General features: G+C 37.0%; 1 protein-coding gene across 5 annotated transcripts in view; it reads right to left on the bottom strand.

The window, feature by feature from the left end:
• The window catches only part of LOC125878283 (aspartate aminotransferase, chloroplastic), a 936263-nt gene that overhangs the window by 61987 nt on the left and 852715 nt on the right, over window positions 1–21561 (bottom strand). The window contains exon 1 of one of the 5 annotated variants that reach the window (XM_049559504.1): window positions 16909–16916. The exons of 3 other annotated variants lie outside the window; for them this stretch is intronic. The gene's annotated coding sequence lies outside the window, so the exon portion shown is untranslated. Of the gene's footprint in view, window positions 1–10023; window positions 10032–16908; window positions 16917–21561 lie in introns of those variants that run through there. One more of the 5 variants, XM_049559503.1, reaches the window with a different exon arrangement.

A 21561-nucleotide genomic window follows, 5' to 3' on the forward strand; every position in this document is an offset into this window, starting at 1 on the left:
CATGGATTCATGGAGATTCATCTTAAAATTATGGAATTATGTTAATTCATGCTTAATTAATCATAAAACAATCAATTGAATCGAAGTAGAAAGGAACCCATAATATAGAAGAAAACCCCAACTTCAATTGGGGAATTCTAACTTCAAAATTGGGAAATTTTGGAACTCTATAGAGGAAAGAGCCTCATAGATGAAGATTATCGTACCTTAGTACTCAAAGTCCTTAAGCAATTCGGTGAATTTGAGGCTTGATTTTGAAACCGTAAGTTGACTCCTTCTTCTTCTTTTTCTTCTTTTTCTAGCGAGAGAAATGTTTTTGAGAAGATGAACTTGCTCTTCTTTTTGGTAAATTGAGAGAATGAATTTAATGGGGGTGATTTTGGGATTAAAAACATATATATAGGGCTTTGGGTAAAGTGAAAAATGACATGGTATTGATTTAAAATAATTAGGAAAAGACCCAAAAGCCCCTGAATTAAAGCTAATGCAACCACATTCACGATGGCCTTCATGGCTCGTCAAGGGTTTTACGGGCCGTTATGGTTGTCGTGGTCCTTGACCAGTGGAAAGGTGAGAAACTCCTTCCTGGTAGTTCACTTCATGACCCCTTCCATGGCCTGTCAACATCACCACGAGTCGTCTAGTTCTCCATGGGAGGAACGCTGGCCCTGGTTTTTCTGGCCAGTCTTCACGGGTCCCATAATGACCTGTCATCCTCTCCAAAGGTCGTCTAGGCCTCCGTGGGAGGGACTCCTGCTAGGCAGGCCTTGGTGGACTTACCACGATGCCCTTCATGGACCGTGGTCCCCTTCATGTCCCGACTTGTCCTCCGTGGAGGGTTCCATGGTCCAATTTTGGCCTGTGAGTTTTCCCACTATCCTAATAAGCCTTTCTCAAATCCATGGTGTTACATAATTGCACCTCCAAATCTGGAGGTTTTAGCCATCCATCAAAAAAGGGAAAGAAAGTATAACTTTCAAGAAAGCCACCATGGGTAACATGAAATTAAGCAATTACAAGCAAACTCACTTTGGATTCAACTTCAATTTGTCAATTTAAAGAACAAAGTTGAAAAACCTCGAAAAAACTAGAAAGTGTCTTTCACAAGGTAAAGTGTTTTTTTCTCTTCAATTGTTCCTACACCAAAAGATATTGTAACTCACGTGTACTCATCTTTTCTCTCTCCTTTGGGCTATTTATAGTTTCCCAAAATTATGCCCCAAAACTCAATACGCTACTCATCAAATGACATTAGTCGGGCTCGCTGATCACACTAGGAAAATCACCGATTACTCTCCAGCTCACCTTTTCTTGTTCTAGGCTCTAAGTGTTTAAACCTTAGTCGGCAAGCTCGTTCCAGTTACCTTTCACATTTAGCATATTGCTGAGTAACACCTTAGTTTGCCTTTTAACCCTTCAACTTTTCTCCTTGTAATGTAGCCTTCGACAATGGTCAACATGTTCGCTCTTTCTCATTTAGTGAGTTTTCTTTTCCATTTGGAGTTCGCTGCATAGCCTCAATAATTTCAAGTATTGTGCACTATCACTTTGGATGAGGTCATGCTCGCTAGGCCATCCGCCTTTCTTGTTTGGCAATCATCAATGTATAATATGCACTTCTTTTCACATTTTTGGCCATTCATTAAAACATTCATCTTTTCCTTGTCCTTTAGCCTTCATAACTACATTTCATCAAAAATCATTAGAATAGGACATAATTAGGCATTGAGGATACTAATTGTTGAGCTAAATAGGCCTCAAATGAGTGTAAAGCTACCACCCATCAAACAATCAAACAACATATTAAATAGACACCACAATCATACCCAACAAGACACAATAGGACCAGAAAGTGGTTCGTAGAATCACATTCCCAATATCATACTTGAAAATCCCTTTCCCCATGGTTCCCCAACCAATACCGACTATTTTGAAACAAAAGATTCCTTAAAGTCACAATTCCTTCCTCCTTACTATCTTTACAAATGGTAAGTCCATGCCAGTTTTAAAATAAAATCAAGATCGTTTGTAGACATGCATAATACACACTTTGCATCCTGGCCATGAAAATAACCCTAAGGCTGTAACCAAGTGACACATAATAAGAACTTAACCCTACGTTCCCATAAAATTTAGGGCTGGACTACAAAAAAATATGTTCAGTAAACCACATAGAAAGTTATTAATAATTCATCATACATAATAAAATTATGATTTTTCCTTGTCTGCAATTTTAAAGAAATACAAGCAATTACACTTGACACATATATATGCATATATTCAAGAAATACAATGTACCAGTAAAAATCATCAAGTTATATTGTTATGGAAAACTAGTTTCATTACCTTATATTTGCATCATGAATGACAGCTAACTAAACATCCATGCATTCATATGACTATAGAAGCAGATACTAATTGGAACCTTCTGAGATCTTGTTTTCATTTCTTGTGTCCCTTCAGCCATAACAACCATATCCAATTTACTTCGTCGAGATACCAACTAGAATCCAAAGATACCGATTGGAATCAACCCATAAGACAAGCGAAAGACAACGTGAAAGGAGTGAAGAAGTGCAACGACATCCTAGAATGTTTCATAGCTCCCTAAAGATTAAATGTGGACTTCAAAAAACTAATCTTTATGTTTCTATTGAACTTTTGTTGTTGTACTATGAGAACAATAGCCTATCTCTAATACCAAATTCCAACCTAGTAGGTCGTGTACGCACCTACTATAACACATATATAGGAGAACCTTTAACCCATTTTAAATTAGGCCACGCAGAAAATAAATAAAACATAATCTAACACCCAATGCAATTATGTAATTAATATTAACTCAGTTTAAACTTCAAGGTTATTTGTGAAAGAACACAATAACACTCTCCAAGGAACTAGTCTAATCAAGTATACGAGCTTCTAAGAGTACAATTTATAAAGAAATAAGACACAACTTTTCACAACCTGATTTTTAGGTCATGATGGCACTTACTACACCCCACCAGTAAGTAAGCCTTCGTCCAGAGCCATAATCTAACAACAAAAAGCATAAAGCTTAATAAAAGGGAATGAAGGGCAAACAATGGAGATACAAAACAAAAACCATCCCAAGACCTGACAAATAAAAGATAAGTGCATGCCATCTCTAAATATAATATAAAGACTAAGCCGAGCTAACAATAGATGGAAACTGAAACATCGAATGCTCAGAGCTCACCCTACTCTCCGAACTGCAAGCTGCTCCACATGACTCCAAAGCAACACCGATAAATAAAACTAATATGCAAGGAGTAGAAGTGTAGTATGAGCACAAAAAATGGTATTCAATAGGCATCGGCCGACTAAGCTCAAAGATAGACAAGCATAAATATTGAGTATTAAGGAAAACATAACACACATAACTAAGAAGGGGATGCTAATGTAGGTAGACAATAAAGAGTAGAAACATGATACAAAGAGTGAGAAGACGGGTCAAGATCGTACCTCGATCACAAGTCAACATCCTATTTGCAAGTGACTAAGATAACAAGTAAACTACCCAAGGTCAGGAGATCCCACAAGCATAATTCTAAAGTCCAAAACCTATCTACTAACAAGAAACAATAATGTAGAAAAAAGTATAGTAAAATAATAAACTAGCTGGATCCCATAAGCCTGGAAAGTGCAAACAACATATATAACCCAACAAGCCCCCATAAATCGGAGGGTACAATCAACAAACAAGTATACTAGTGACAGGAAATACATATGAATGCAGAAGATGCAATAGGACTATCAAAGAGGTGCCCGGAAACCCCGGCTCCTACCCAAGAAACCACGGCCACAATCAACTCCTAGTCCAGCTAGAAAGAGTGACGAATCATTCTAGGCAGCACTTCCACTCAGTCCACTCCCAACCCAGCTAGTAAAAGGGACCCGGGGGCATGTCGATTTTAAAGAGGATCTGAATATATCAAGGCCACCTAGCCAGCCAGTCCACTCCTAGGGGCGTACGCCGCTAGGCTTGTAAGAGTGACCCGGGGGCGTGTTGACTCAAATAAAGGATCTCAACGTAGCTAGAATCATGTTGGAAAGGGCATCGAAGCACCGTCTAGTCAAGTAAAAAATTTAGTGCATCCTAGATGCCTCTAAGATCTCAAGTAGAAAAGTAACACGTCCCTGATGTCGCTTAATCTCAAAAGACTAGTAAATCAAGTCATCCAGGTTGTATAACTTTCATTAAAACTAGTTTAGGATAAAAGACGAGTAAAACAGTATTTCATCATGAATGGAAGATATGTCAATGAATCGGGATCATACCAAAAAACCCGTGAGAATAAAAAAACAATGCAAAGCATGTCATCATCAACATTTAAACAGGGAACTCAAGCCAAATAACCATACAATAAACCAAAACACTCTACCAAAGGGAATAGTACTAACTTAGGGTCCAACTGGTCCCTACATACAGCCTTAGACCAAAAAATATAACCAAGCTTAGGTAATAGTACAACAGGTCTACCACGAAACACCAATGGAAGGGACCAAAGAATAGGTCTTAAATCAATAAAAAGGGGAACCAACTCAAGAGACAACACCCTACCCCAATCATACTGCTTCAATCTTTGATTGAGCATATATAGGACAAACTTACACCTACCATGATCCACCATATTCACCATCACCAAGGCAAGGTAAAAATCCAATACAAGTCGTATAGGGAGAAAACAAAAAATATGAGGACAGTAGAGCATAATGTAAACCACCTAAGGTCAAACCTAGTGTAGGGCCATAAAGAGCCAATCTTAGAAGGGTAACCAAGAACATCTACACCACAAGCGAAGCTACCAGCCTAAACAAAGGATCCTTACACCCGTATTAAGCCTAAGGCTCTTACGGAATCAAGAAAAGATAGAATAACTGGGGCAAAGCTAGACCCTCGACAAATACAATCCAAGATTACATGATATCTATAATAGACATTATCTAAGAAGCTTAATCAAGAAAGTAGATCGAAGCCTACCTCAACACTTATCATGAGCGCTCTGAATCAACCAATGACAAGTTATCCACTTTTGAAATGCCTTCGAACAACTCCATACTATCAACTTATCAATCACAATGTCATCACAGACATTTTGACAGTAAAATTGCAACAATCAGAAATTTACCCAAAATTGAGTCAAAATAGAAGTTTCGAACCCACACTGGAAATACGACTAACCAAGACTGTTCCATGAAATGAGGCTTAATTTCAAGCTCGGAATAGCCCAAACAAACACAAGCAACAAAATCTCCCAAAAAAGATATGAGGCAGCCCCTTTGGTGCGAGAATTACCTCAGCTGGAAAGCCTCTGACATTTCCCAAACACTTCAATCCGTAGCGACGAATATGTCAAATGCCCATGACTTTGAATCACCTCAATCACATATCCCAATCTCCAGATATCGCGATTTGAGATATCAAAGAACAACTGAAAATAACCTAATAAAGGCCAAGAAATTGCCTTTCATGAATGCTGGACCAGGTCCACAAATATGGAGGAATACCTAATCCTTCTCTATGAATGCATGGACCTGGTCCGTGAATGCATGGACCTAGACATAAAATGCAAAGAGCAAATAACTCATCTTTTGCGAACACATAGACCTAGTTTAGATGCACCAATTGATCATTAAGGGATGGAAAAAACTCTAACGGGGTGCTCCGGATTCGATTGGAACCCGTGCATGCAAACAAAATATTCTACTACATTGAGTTCGACATTCTAGACTCAACGGAACCATCAACATTTCAATAGAAATTTGTTCCAATGAAAAGTGGGTCCTATTGAGCGGTAAACTTGCACTCTTTAAAGAGTGCAAGTTTACCGCTCATCAGGACCCACTTTTCATTGGAACAAATTTCTATTGAAATTTTGATGGCTACAAGAAAGTATACTTATTGCTACGAAATCTAAGCTATGAATTTGAAAATTGTAGCTGTTACTTAGTAATAGCCATAAAAATTTAAATTTCGTGGCAATCCAAAAATTCGTCAAATTTCTTAGCCACGGATATTAAGTTGACAAAGCTAAATCCTCATATTTGCTATAATTGCTAACAATAGTGGCAATAATTATCTAAATAGCTACAATTTGTTTGCTACAATAACATTCTGTAGCTAATTATAACTTTTTTGCTATGCAATAAAAAAAATTATAACAATAGTAACTCTTTAGCCATGATAAGTTATTTGAAATAAAATATCATAGCAAAATAAATAATTTTGCTTCAAGTTATAAAAATATGTGACAATAGTTAAATCAAATAGCCATAGAATTTTTGCTACTGCAAAATTTCGTAATTAATAACTATTTTTTTGCCACAAATTTAAATTTACCGTAGTAATAATAACCTTTTAGCCACAATAACTTATTTGAAGAAATATTTGTAGCTAAATAAATAATTTATCTTTAAGTTATAAAATATTGTGGTAATAATTAAACGAAATAGCCATAAATTTTTTTCTATAATAAAATTTCATAAGTGATAATTAATATTTGCCACGAATTTAAATTTATCATAGTAATAATAACCTTTCAGCCACAATAAATTATTTTAACAAAAAATTGAGGCTAAATGTTTATTTAAAGTTATAAAAGTTATGACATATTAAAAATATAATCATAGATTTTTTGCTATAATACAATTTTATAGTTAATTATTATGTTTTATCATGATCATGTTGAAACTTGTTGAAGTAATAGTCACCTTTTATCCATAAGAAGTAATTTAAAATAAAATATTATAACTTAATAAATATTATGTTTCGAGTACCACAAAATTGTTGCAATAATTAACTTAATTGTTATAATTATTTGTCATGGAAAAATGATATAGCCATGTGAGTAAAATTGAGGAGATACATATTATCTAATACAAGGTGAAACGTAAGCCTTGAGGTGCTTTATTTTGTATTGATAATTCATGTTATACGACTTGGCCTCTTCTATCGAACAATACATTTATTGAGCTAGCTTAATTAGAGATGTTAATCTTTCTATTAATTCAATTTTACAAGATCTTAATATTTCAGTTTTGAGTATAATTTAAATAAATAGAAGTTGTACAAAAAATAAATTAATAAATAGAAGTTATGTCTAATTAATTTAATGTAATTGTAATTTTTTTATATAAAAAAATATGTATAATCAATTTACAAATCATTAAATAATGTAATATTTATTGAAATATGCAATATGAATTATTCTGGAATATGGATAGATAAATAAATTATTTATTGAATCTATCTATATATAATAGGAGAATTAAAAATTAGCACATGTCAGCACCACAAAATTTCTCAATTATTTTATTTTAAAAAATCAGATTTAAAAAAAAGAGAGTAAAAACTAAAAAATTATATTATAAATCTGTTAAATTTTATAAAGTAAAAAAAAATTACGTATTTTATTTAAAATAATCATTTTGAATCTAGTTATCACAGTTAATATAACTCTTTTTTTAAAAGGAAAATTGATTGTACATGAGCCTAGAGTTTATATTATTTTGAACTCTTATTTGTATCATCATTATTAATTAGAATATTTATCTTTATTAATTGACATTTATTTAATTATTTTAAAAATAATAAAGAAGCAAATGAAAAATACACACACACAAAAATCAACAAAAACTACACATTAATATTACTCCACTACGTACTACTTTCTTATTCAAAATCAAGACATTTAGAGTAAAGAAATTCAAATGAAAAAAATAAAAAAATACAATAAACTTTAAGATAACCTATATGTAATAGTATATAGTTATTAATTAAAAATTTCTAGATAATATGCTTGGTGTAAGATTCTTTAAATTAAAACATAACTTTTATATTTGGTTAGAAAAATAAACACATCTCTAGAAAAAGAAAAACAACGAGACAAAATAAAATAAAATGTAAAATCAAATAAAACTAAATTAATTTTAAAATATTAATCTATGAAAGTATCATTCATCTGAAAAAATTATATTGTACTAAATTATAGAATACTAAATACTCATATAAAGTAAAAAAAAATATAAAATAATATTAAATACTCAGTATAGTACTATAATATGAGATTTGAAGAGAAAAGAATTAATTGTAAGGGAAATATAAAAAAATGTAATTAATACTATCTTGATTTCAGAAATTGACAAGTAATTTGGACAAATATTTTTATTAATATAAACAACTAATATGAGTCTATGGTCTCTCTACCTCCACGAGATAGTGGTAGCGTCAAGGTACACTCTATTCTTCTTAGACCTCACTTAAGAGATTTCACTAGATATATTATTATTGGACAACTAATATGAGACATAAGGAATATACGTTAAAAATTTATTTTGAAAAGGAGAATAGATAACAAAACTAATAAAGGACCAATATATATATATATATATATATATATATATATTTTAGAATAATATTTATCCATATAAATAATTGACCTTTCCCATTAACTTAAAGTAAAGTGTATATTTGTTTTTATTATTGTTAATATTATCTAATTATTGTTATTTTCGTGAGATAATTTTATTTGTTATTATGTATAACTCTCCACCGTACCTTCTCCCTCCCCCTTCCCCATTTAGATCCCAAAATCTCCCCCAAAAAAATAAAAAGTGCAAAAGATCAAAAGTTACCCCCAATATTTTAAAACCCAATTAACAAAAACCTACATATCCTTTCCCCTCTTCCCATATCCTTCTTGTCCGCCCCTCCCCTCACCCTTTTTTATCCAATTTTTTGTTCAATTTTTATTTCTAATATTTTATTAATTTTTCTTTTGTAGGTTTTACCTAGCATTCTTGATGCACAATGGCATTCAATGAAGCATCAATTAAGAAGAACAATTCCAGGAGCTTTGAACTCGAAAAACTGAGATACTAATTCAGAGCTTGCAGCTGAGATATTAAAAAAGAGAATTTTAGAAGAAGGAGAAATGTATTATCATTCAATGGTTTCCACTGCAATCCTTTACATTGTATAGATGGATATATTCCACAACTAAAAATCAACTGCTACATGAACTGTTATAACAAAATTGTAACTAACTAATGAACCTCAATTAACTATTGGACATCATCCACTAACTAACTTGTAATATCTGTAGACTTGCATCAATACCCCCTACAAAAGTACAAACTTGTCCTTGAGGCTTATCGTAATCAACGACACTAACCTACGGTATGAGTGTCTACGATCGTCGATAGTATAGTAACCCAACTAAAGGTTGGGGTCGTGTCCCAAAGGAGTGGTTTTGAGAATTGATAGAAAAATAAAATTAAGCTCTAACTAGTCGTAGCTAAAGACATTAACGAACAAAAACATTGTAAATAAAGGGGGTGACACAAAAGTGTCAAATATCGATTTTGGGGTTTTGTTACAAGTAGTAAAAGAAGCAAAAATTAACAAGAGAATCAAGTATGGGGAAATGTTCTTGGGGTGTGACCGCAATAGAAGTTGAGATAAATAGTTGGGTACATGCTTTTGACAAGAAATTTGTAAGATAATAGTGACTAGGCTAAGCTTTAAATGGAAATAAGTTCCCTCTCGGGCAACTTACCCCGTTTCAAATGTGTTCCTCTCGGACACCCATTTGCCGCATGAAGACCAGCCTACGCCTTACTCACTCACTCTCTCGAGCTGAGTGTTAGGATATGGGACTAGGGCTCACCCTCACGGGCTGAACCTCATGTCGACCCACTCCTTAGGCCATCAGTCTAGTGGTCTTGGTTTCACGACCTCCCTCTCGGGCAAGCCGAAAACACATGAGTGGCTTTGTATTTGCAACTACAAGCCCTTTAGATTAAACCACAACCACTAGGTGAAATCACCATTAAACTACATATAACCTATTAGCAAGCAAGACCCAACAATAATATCAACACATATTTGCTAAATCACACCCCAAGAATGGGGTTTTTTAGCCACACGTCAAGAAATAACATAATACACCTAAAAGATAGTAAAATCAAATGGGTATAAGAAATTAAACCTTAATTTAGGCAAAGGAAGAAGAATAGATAAGACCCACTTCAAACTTGGGGAAGATGAACTCCTTTCTTCAAGTTCCCAAAAACCCTATAAAAACTTGAGAGAACATATATAAAAAGTACTATTCTATTCTGGAAATTAAAATAAAAGTGCGACTGTTAAAAATAATAATAAGTTCAGTATTTATAAACTTCAGAAAAATAGCGCTGGCAGATCTTTCGGCAACGTTAGTCGATGTGGCCGAATGACTTCGGCGACTCGCCCTTCGTCTGTCTCAACGTCGTTTCGTGCTTGCCTTCAGCACCTTGACATTCTAGACCATTGGGCGCTATAGTACTGCTTTGCGAAACTATTCGGTGAAGCGCTGACTAAATCTTTCATCGCCTTTTTGATGCTTCTCCTTAAGGGCTTCGCGTACAGGAACAAAGGGCGGAGTAAATCCCTTCGGCGAATCACCAAGTGTACTTGGCGATGCTCGGCTTTTAGTTTCGTCATTTTTTTCAGCCTTTTTGTTCCTTTTTGCTCCCATGCTTTCACTAAAACTTCAAATACCTGAAACTTAAGAGTTTTCATCAGATATTTAGACAAAATAAGCATTCGAGGACACTATTCTTATCAAAATAAAGCCCTTAATGAGTCCAATTTGTAGACTCATCAACACCCCCAACTTAAACTTTTGCTTGTCCTCAAACAAACTCAGGTTCAACCATTGAAAAAGGGTGTTCCAAATAGTGCTACACAAGACTCAAACATGAACATACACAATAATATTAAAATTACTTATGCACAGATCAACTGTATACTCAAAGATTCAAGTTGTGACACACCATTACCAGAGATCCTCGTGCTCGCAATACTTGCTACTTGTGCAAGTTCAAGCTCGACAAAAAGTATCTAAATGCCTCACATGAAGAATGATTCCATATTCAAACACAAAGGTTAATCAATTCAAGATTAGGAATCAGATGCAACGCTTACACTCAAAAATAAGAACACAATATATGATTTTACCCATAGGTTTGCCATTATTTTCTAATCGACTTTCGATTCGACTTACTCAAGATAAAAATAGGTCTTTCTAAGGCTTGTAATAGGGATGAGTGCAAATGTATGGTCATTTAGGCTCAGTGGCTCCTTCCTCGTGGGATATGGTATTCTCAGGGCATTCCCTTCTTTTCCTTTATCGATTCTTTTTCTAGTGCTTTTAAGTCACCTGTTTATTCACCTTCATGGATTGATTGGAAACTCGATTTCCTTAGTACCTTATTCCACATCTTTTTTTTGAATTGAAATGGGTTTGCACTGTTCTGCAATACCATTGGTTAAGGGAGACTTTTCCTGCACTTCTTGACTTCTCCTTTTCCTTTTCACCAAACCCCCAACCTAGGCTTTTGGCCTAAGTTGGTTATTCTCTAAACCACAAATTAAGAGGATTATAGGTAGTGGGTCAAGTGAGGTCTAGGGTTCATCAAGGTTCTTCCAAAGAAAGGTAAGGCTCAAAGGGTGTTCAAAAAGAGTTCCAAACACTCATGGATAAGCCACAAAAGAGGTATATGTCAAATTTGGCTTACACTCTTTAAAGTTGCCTAAGATCATATCAAGATGACACCTTTCTAAATCAATCAGACTAACATGGAAAATTGTAGGTTTATTCATACATGGTTCAAAGCAAGCAAATCACACAAGGCATCGACACTTAAGTTAAACAAGACTACACACTTTCGCTATTGTGCAATGGTCATTACAAGAGAATCAGTTCGATAGATGGCTAACCACAACGAGATGCAAAGAGTTCACATATTGTCTATGCAACTTCATTTGGCCTCGTCATAGCCATACATTCATGTTCGTTCAATTGAGAGCAATATTCAAGTCATCGGTATTGATCGAAACCGAGACTTATATTTTTGTAAAAGAATAGCCACATTCGACTTACGAGGGGTGGCAAAAATGTGAGAAAAATTTAAAATTTTTCAGAAGGGTCAAAATCATTTTGCAATTAAATCCAAAAGAGAGCTATTAGCTCAAAAAATCACAAAAGTAGTTTTTTTTACTAAAAAAAAACACAATTGAAACAGCTAACCCAACTGTACACCAAAACACAAGTATCATCTAGCACACAATAGATGAGCCTCATCCCACCACCAATAAAGGTGTTTGTCCTCAAATGCAAATAATATAGAATCCAAAAGTAGATGTAAGCAAGGTAGAGATGAGGATAACGAAAGGTCCTTGCAATGCAGCCTCTTTATCTGTTGGGACATCAGTGTCCGGAGTAGTCTCAGATGTGAAGGCAGTGCCAGATCCACTAGGGGCTGCTGTGGACGAAACTGTCTCTAGTTGATCTGGCAGATCTGTGAGTATGGTCGCATCTTGGCTCACTCTTATCTCCTCAACCTGTGCTGCTATCTACTCCTCGTCGGTTTCTACATTGGACTCTACCTATGCTGCATCATCCGTTTGCACATCTCCGGTGGTCACAGGAATATCCTTATCATCTGCTCTCTCTAAGAGTGAAGTGAAGTCGGTAGACTTAAGGTAATCTACGTCCTTCCGCAAACTTGCATTCTCAGATTTTAGGGCCGTCACCTCAGAGGTTTCCCATAGTATGCTCTCACGAGACATAACTCTCACTGTCAAAGGATCAACAGAAGTCTGAATGGGAGTAACTGCTACTAGTATGGCCCTGTCAATCATGTCTGGAATAGACCTTTCCAGTTTGGTGGCTCTCACATCAGCTGAATAGGCCAACTGCCTCATCTTCAGGATCATGGCCTGAGTGATTCTGGCAGGTTGGGAGGATGAGAAGGCACCTAGAACTTGTGAGGAAGAAGAAGAAGGAGTTGGTATACCTTAGGGTTCAGAGGCCGGGGTGGACGAAGGTGTTTTTGCTGATAATAAGTCAATATTGACCTTTGGAGAATTATCTATTTGGGCTGCTCATTGCCTGTCATCCTCATCTCGTGTAAATTCAGCCTCTATACGTCGGATATCAGTGGAGGAAGACAGAGTGACCTCTATATCTCTGGCAAGTTCTCGGGGTAACCCAGCATGCTGACATAATTTGATGACCAGAACAGGAAAGGGCAAGAAGTCTGCGTATGTTTGGCTCTAATGTCCATCTACTGTGAAACCAGAAGCCCCAAGTCGATCCGCCTCTTAGCCATGATAGACCCAAGGTAAGCTGCCTTAGGATGCCACATAATGGAATCGTACTGGAATGGCATGATAGTGCTGCTAATGAAACCAAACCAGTACCGGGAGGCAATGTTCATGTCCCTCTTCTCAATTTGAGCTCCTGTATCCATCCACCTTGGGGTGGTGTTAGAGATCATCGGAGCTAGCCAACCCTTCAAGTCGTCCAGTGACTGAGCAGTAGGCAAACCCTGGTAGGATAGTACCGAGTGTAGCAGTCGACCCAATACAACATTAATATGCTCTCTGTGACACTCCACTTCCTTGCCTCTAACCATAACCAAATTCACCGGTCGGAACTCACTAGCCTTTTTCTTATTTTTTGGGACCATTTCCCCATGAGCTAGGTAGAATTCCCAAATCCAGGAAGAGATGTAAGAGCCCCGCGGTCTAGTGAACTGCTCGAACTCGTGATACTTGAGTGTGTCAAGTACCTCAGCATGCTTACCTTCCAAACCCTCTACAAATAATAATTTTTATTCTAGAATGCTTCGTTAACCATCACCTTTTAGTATGTTCAACAACTTAGGTTCAAGTGGAGCTACATGGAGTGCAGGAGCCGCTGAAGGTGGTACTGGAGTCGACACTAATTTGGTAGTTGGGGGAGTGGCAGCGGAAGGGGTTCCGGTGGCTGTGGGTTGATTTCTAGCCCTAAGTTCCTCCCTTCGATTTATCAAAGGTTGCTTATCCTCCTGCTCAGAAATAGCTGGTTCAAGATCTGTGCCCTTCCTACTGATGTACTTTTTTCATTTGCCTTTATCTCCCGGTGAGAGATCTTGCTTTCTTTTCTGTGAAGGACGTGATCCTCCTTCATTGATTATAATTTCCATTTCCTTCTTCTGAGGTGGTGCATTTCGGTTTTTGCGTACCATATCTACAAAAGTTTTTTATCAGTCAGAAGAACAATCACACTAAAACACAGAAAATCTGAAGTAGAAAGGTTCGCTTATCAATTGGCGAATTTCCTAATCTCTTTAGCGAGCTAGGTCGAAATCACAGAAAGGATTAGCTTGAAATCTAGGCAAATAAGCGATGAAAAATTCTATTTGGCGAGACACCGACTACCTTCGGCGATTACCAAGTAGTCCACCAAAAAATACAGTGAAAGAGGGTAGATGAGGCATGCGAAAGGTGGTCTGAAGTACTAATGGCGAGTCGCCGACTACCTTCGGCGACCACGGATGTGTCTGCTGAAAGTTACAGATCTCTCAGTACTAAGTACATGAATGAAGAGCGATATAAGATCAGTAGGCGAACCGCCGAATCGTTTGGCGACCACGACCCAGCTCGCCGAAGGATTCAACGTGCCTATTTTTCAACCTACTTGTTAGAATCGGTCATACAAGTACTGAAAACGAAATTAAAGTGTGTAGGTACAAAATTCACACAAGACCCATACTTCCCATCATTCGAGAATGCTCAGACTTCTTCTGGTCCCGCCAAATTTTAGGCATTTAACTACGTTCACCTTTAAGAATGTCGTCACCCATTATTTTGTTGAGGAATTTTCATTGCTCAGCACAAATGTGGGCCATTTAGGTTTTACCCCAACAATATAACGACAATCAAGCAACACCCAGTACAACTCAATCAAATTAAAGCACAAACAACAAGGTATTCGACTATTAAAATATTTCAGGCAATTAAGCTCGAATTACTAATAGTATATCAACTTATTTCTATCAGAGAGGCCCATCACACGCCATCCTGATACTACAATTGCAAAAGAGAGCAAAAATTTTTAAGATAAATTCGGGGTTTTATGGACTAACTTTTAATGCCGATCAAATTGCTTTTTAGAACGCTAGGCAGCAAAAAGATACAACCCCAAGCACTATTTACCAATTGAAATACTAATGGAAAGGTAAAAATCTAAGAATAAGTAACTTTGGTGTGATTTTGAGGCGTTTAAGAAGGGGGAAAGTGAGAGCTTCAAACATTTTGACTTTCTAGCTTTACATAACCGTTCAATTCTCTGTCATTCGGAGACGTTAGTCTTATCACCGATAAAATCGATGATGCACCGAATGCATACTTACTTCACAGAGTTTTACAGGATATTTCTTATTTTGGGGTCCCAATAGCGGGTTAAGTTGGAGTCGCCGATAGATTCGGTGACTCGCCCATTGGGTCTTTGGCTCGCCAAGTTGCACTTCTCAACACCTTTCTCATTTTACCCTACAAAATTAGCACACCATTATTCGAACAAAATAATTAAAAGCAGTAAAACCTTGGGCTGCCTCCCAGGAAGCTCTTTATTTACGTCGTGGCACGACATAAGCCTTGTCTCACACTCCGGTATTGGGGTTTGCCCCAGTGTCACTAGGTGACCCCAATATGTTATTTGGGTGTAGATAAGGCAATGCAAAACTCAAGAGTGACCTGATTAGCTGGATTAATCTAGAGTGGGATCCTATCATTTGATGCAACACTTCAATATTCTCTTTTATTTCTTCCAACACCCGATCCTGATCGGTGACCTTTTGGAGAATGATTTGAAGTGTGTCCTCGACACGATTTTCTCTCCCATTTCTAGACTTCCTCTGCTCATGAAGGGGTATACACCTCCCCTTGTTGTTGCATTGGACTTCCACCTCTGAGAGTTTGATGGCTAGTTCATTTAGCTGAGATGCCAGTGCGGTCAGCGTGAGGTCCATTTGGACTTCTTGGCTTACTTCCACCAACTTGCCACTACTCTGCTCAGCCATGTTCATCTAAGTGGACAACTCAACGAAAAAGAAAACTTAAACTAAGTTAGTGAACTACAACTAAGAAGAACAAAAATTCTACCAATCTAAAAATTTTCAAATAACACCATATCCCTGGGAGAGGCGCCATTTTGATGCTTATCGTGACCAATGACACTAACCTACGGTATGAGTGTTTACGATTGTTGATAGTATAGTAATCCAACTAAAGGTTCGGGTCATGTCCCAATGGAGTGGTTTTGAGAATTGATAGAAAAATAAAATTAAGCTCTAACTAGTCGTAGCTAAAGACATTAACGAACAAAAACATTGTAAATAAAGGGTTGACACGAAAGTGTCAAATATCGATTTTGGGGTTTTGTTACAAGAAGTAACAGCAGCAAAAATTAACAAGAAAATCAAGTACGAGGAAATGTTCTTGGGGTGTGACCGCAATACAAGTTGAGATAAATAGTTGGGTATATGCTTTTGACAAGAAATTTGTAAGATAATAGTGACTAGGCTAAGCTTTAAATGGAAATAAGTTCTCTCTCGGGCAACTTACCCAATTTCAAATGCATTCCTCTCGAACACCCATTTGCCGCATGAAGACCAACCTACGCCTTACTCACTCACTCTCTCGAGCTGAGTGTTAGGATATGGGACTAGGGTTCACTCTCTCGGGCTGAACCTCATGTCGACCCACTCTTTAGGCCATCAGTCTAGTGGTCTTGGTTTCACGACCTCCCTCTCAGGCAAGCCGAAAACACATGAGTGACTTTGTATTTGCAACTACAAACCCTTTAGATTAAACCACAACCACTAGGTGAAATCACCATTAAACTACATCTAACCTATCAGCAAGCAAGACCCAACAATAATATCAACACATATTGACTTTGACTAAATCACACCCCAAGAATGGGGGTTTATAACCACACATCAACTAATAACAAAATACACCTAAAATGAAAGTAAAATCAAATGGGTATAAGAAATTAAACCTTAATTTAGGCAAAGGAAGAAGAATAAAGTAGTCTTACTTCCAACTTGGGGACGATGAACTCATTTTTTCAAGTTTCCAAAAACCCTCACCTAACTTGAGAGAAAATATCTAAAAAGTACTATTCTATTCTGGAAACTAAAATAAAGGTTTGACTCTTAAAAATAATAATAAGTTCAGTGTTTATAGACTTCATAAAATAACGCTGGTGGATCTTTCGGTGAAGTTACTCTATGTCGCCGAAAGACTTTGACGACTCGCCGAATGAATTCGACTACAAGCCCTTCATCTGTCTCATCGCCTTTTCATGCTAGCCTTCAGCACCTTCAGATTCTGGGCCATTGCGAGGTATAGTACTATATCACAAAACTATTCAACGAAGCACCGACTGCTCCTTTCATCGCCTTTTTTATCCTAAAGGACTTCGTGTACTAGAACAAAGAGCGGAGTAAATCCCTTCGGTGAATCGCCAAGTGTCCTTGGCGATGCTCGGGCTTCAACTTCGTCGTTCTTATCTGCCTTTTTGTTCCTTTTTGTGCCTAAGTGTCCAAGCTTTCACTAAAACTTCAATTACCTAAAACTTAAGAGTTTTCATCAGATATTTAGACAAAATAAGCATTCGATGACACTATTCTTGTCAAAATAAAGCCCTAAATAAGTCCAATTTGTGGACTCCTCAACACCCCCAACTTAAACTTTTGCCTGTCCTCAAGCAAACTAAAGTTCAGCCGTTCAAAAAGGGTGTCTCAAGTAGTGATAAACAATACTCAAACATGAACATACACAACAAAAATCAAATTACATATGCACAGATCAACTGTGTACTCAAAGATTCAAGTTGTGACACACCATTATTAGAGATTCTCCTGCTCGCAATACTTGCTACTTGTGCAAGTTCAAGCTTGACAAAAAGTATCTAAATGCCCTCACATGAAGAATGATTCCATATTCACAAAAAGAGATTAATCAATTCAAGATCAGGAATCCGATGCAACGCTCACACTCAAAAACAGGAACACAATGCATGTTTTTACCCATAGGTTTGCCCTTATTTTCCAATCGACTTTCGATTCGGCTTACTCAAGATAAAAAAGGTCTTTCTAACGCTTGTAATAGGGATGAGTACAAATGTATGGCCATTTAGGCTTTGTGCTCCTTCCTTGTGGGATGTGGTATTCTCAGGGCATTCCCTTCTTTTCCTTTATCGATTCTTTTTCTACTGCTTCTAAGTCACCTGTTTATTCAGCTTCATGGATTTCTTGGAAACCCAATTTCCTTCGTACCTTATTCCACTTTTTTTTCATATTGAAGGGGTTTCCACTGTTCTGCAACACCATGGGTTAATGGGGACTTTTCCTGCACTTCTTGACTACTCCTTTTCCTTTTCACCATACCTCCAACTTAGGCTTTTGGCCTAAGTTGATTATTCACTAAACCACAAATTAAGAGGATTATAGGTAGTGGGTCAAGTGAGGTCTAGGGTTCATCAAGGTTCTTCCAAAGAAATGTAGGGCACAAAAGTTGTTCAAAAAGAGTTTCACACACTCACGGATAGGCCACAAAAGAGGTATATGTCAAATTTGGCTAACACTCTTTAAAGTTGCCTAAGATCATATCAAGAGGACACCTTTCTAAATCAATCAGACTAACATGGAAACTTGTAGGTCTATTCATACATGGTTCAAAGAAAACTAATCACACAAGGTATCAACACTTAAGTCAAACAAGACTACACACTTTCTCAACTGTGCAATGGTCATTACAAGAGAATCAATTCGATAAATGGCTAATCATAACGAGATGGAAAAAGTTCACATACTGTCTATGAAACTTCATTTGGCCTCGTCATAGCCATACATTCATGTTTGTTCAATTGAGAGCACTATTCAAGTCATCGGTATTGATCGAAGCCGAGACTTAATGTTTTGAAAAAGAATAGCCACGTTCAACTCACGAGGGGTGGCAAAAATGTGCAAAAAATTTTAAATTTTTCGGAAGGGTCAAGATCATTTTGCAATTAAACCCAAAAGAGAGCCATAAGCTCAAACAATCGCAAAAGCTAATTTTTTTTTTTAAAAAAACACAATCGAAGTAGATTACCCAACTGTACACTAAAACACAAGTATCATCTAGCACCCAAAAGGTGAGCCTCACCCAGCACCAATAAAAGCATTTGTCCTCAAATGCAAATAATATATAATCCAAAAGTAGATGTAAGCAAGGTAGAGAGGAGGATAAACAAAGGTCCTAGCTATGCAATCTCTTTATTTGTTGGGACATTTGTGCCCGGAGTAATCTCCGATGGGAAGGCTGCGCCACATCCACTAGGGGCTGCTGTGGACGTAACTGTCTCTACTATATCTAGCAGATCTCTGAATATGGTCGCATCTTGGCTCACTCTTATCTCCTCAACCTGTGCTGCTCTCAACTCCTTGTCGATTTTTGCATTTGACTCTACCTGTGTTGCACCATCCCTTTGCACATCTCTGGTGGTCTTAGGAATATCCTTATCATCTGCTCTCTCTAAGAGTGAAGTAAAGTTGGTAGACTAAATGTAATTTACATCCTTCCACAATCCTGGAATCTCGGCTATTAGGGCCGTCACCTCAGAGGTTTCCCATTGTCTACTCTCTCAAGCCATAAATCTCATGTCAAGGCCTCAACAGAAGTCTGAATGGGAGTAAGTGCTGATATACCGTGAGTTTACGGTATTTCTAATACATTTCACTTACAAGTTGTGTGTGTCTAGGACCTTTTTGTATTGTTTTTTATGTGATTTTATTGTATTTTGCAGGAAAGATGTTCAGGCGCGGAAGTATAGAGACAGCTGAAAGAAATGCAGAAAAAGGGAATTCATGGAGGTGATCTACGGACCGTAGGTGATGACCGTAGATCAGCAGGCAAGGTATGGATGACAAATTAGGGATGTCTGACCAAGTGTGGAACCACGGTGGCCATTGAGATCTATGGACAGTCCTGATTGAGCCGTAGAACGATACTGCGAGGGTTTCAGTACCTGATTTTTGAAGATTCTAAGTGTGGAGCTACGGAGGGAATTGACGGACAGTAGATCGATCTACTGTCCATACTGCAAGTCCGTCGTTTGCTTCAGAGAAGCTGATTTTTGGATGCTAAAATATTTTCTAAGTCCTGGCTGATGGAAGGGACTTACGGACCATAGATCCATCGACGGTCCGTAAGTCAATTTCGTGGAATAAAGACGCGTGCCTGAACAAACTTTCCTTAATTCGTTTCCCTTTTAATTTTGGATTTGTTTTCTATAAATAAGGCATGTAAATCTCGTTTTTGAGGGTTGGACATTATTATTCTAGTTTTACTTTGTGGTTTTGGAGATTAATTTGCAACTATAGAAATTATTTATTTCCTAAGTGTAGTTTGAAGATTTTAGGTTTGCAATTCAAGTTGAATTTTTGGGTTTATTATTCTCTTTACGTAAGTTCATGATTTCTTCATCTAAAACTATGAATTGTGTTCTTGCTAATATGGGTAACTAAATCCACATATAGGGTTGTGGGAACCATGAGCAATTAACAAAGTATGAATAGTATATAAGCAATTCTTGAATAGTGTTTTGCATGCATTGATAATTCTTTCGTTTAGAAGTCTTTTTAACGAGTGCACGCGTTAGAACTCGCCTTGTTGCTACTTGCCGGACCAAGGAGGTAATCAACAAGAAAAGAATTATCAACATAGATTTAGTGTGATACTATCTAATAGGCTAGTGTCGATTGGTGCGAAGTAATAACTAAGACAAACATCGATTATGATGTCTAATATGAGGTAAAGGTAAGGGTTAGTAAATTATACACACATAGCCGGACCAAGGTGCGGGGTGAAATTCTCTAGATGCCGGACCAAGGATTTAGAGATACCTAACTTATCACTTTGCATGTAATACACTAGGAAATGATTCCTGTTACTAGGATTATTGCGTTATGAGCTTGTGGGGAACACGTATACCCTAGTTATTTCTCTTAGCTTGATAACAACCAAAGTTGAGTTTTGATTACCGATTACTTATTAAATTCTTACTATTTGTTTCACGCAAACAAACCCCCCTTTAATTACCTGTTTCTGGAAGTAATTTGACTAATTGAATATAATTGTTGGTTAAATTAAGTCTAAACCATTTTCCTCGTGGGATCGACCCCGACCTACAAGTTGGGTTCTTTACTTGATAACGATCACTTATACTTCTGTAGGGAGGTGTAATTTGAGCGTATCAAATTTTGGCGCCGGTTCTGGGGAATTTAGCTTTTAGATTTATTTTAACTACATTATTGAACGTTAGTCAAATATTTCCTAATTTTACTTTTTCTCTTTGATTTTGTCTTTCTCAGGTTCTCACTCTAGTGTATGCCAAGTACACGGAGCCAGGGTGAACCACTTACTCTTTATGATCCAGAGCTGACCCGCACTTTGCGAAGAATGAAAAATCCAAGGGATCCAATTGATCCTATCGGAGGAAATCTAGATGATGCAGTTGAGTTACAACAACATAGGGTAGTTGGTGGGGACAACCAAGTTCCACCTGAAAATCAATTGGGTGATTCGTTGAGGGCGCAAGATCCACTAGGCCCACGTCAACATGACAACTATCAGGGCAACATGAATATTGAAGACTCTGATGGGCCTATTGTTTT

Source organism: Solanum stenotomum, chromosome 10, assembly GCF_019186545.1.
Source record: "Solanum stenotomum isolate F172 chromosome 10, ASM1918654v1, whole genome shotgun sequence".
In the NCBI taxonomy this organism is placed as follows: Eukaryota; Viridiplantae; Streptophyta; class Magnoliopsida; order Solanales; family Solanaceae; genus Solanum; species Solanum stenotomum.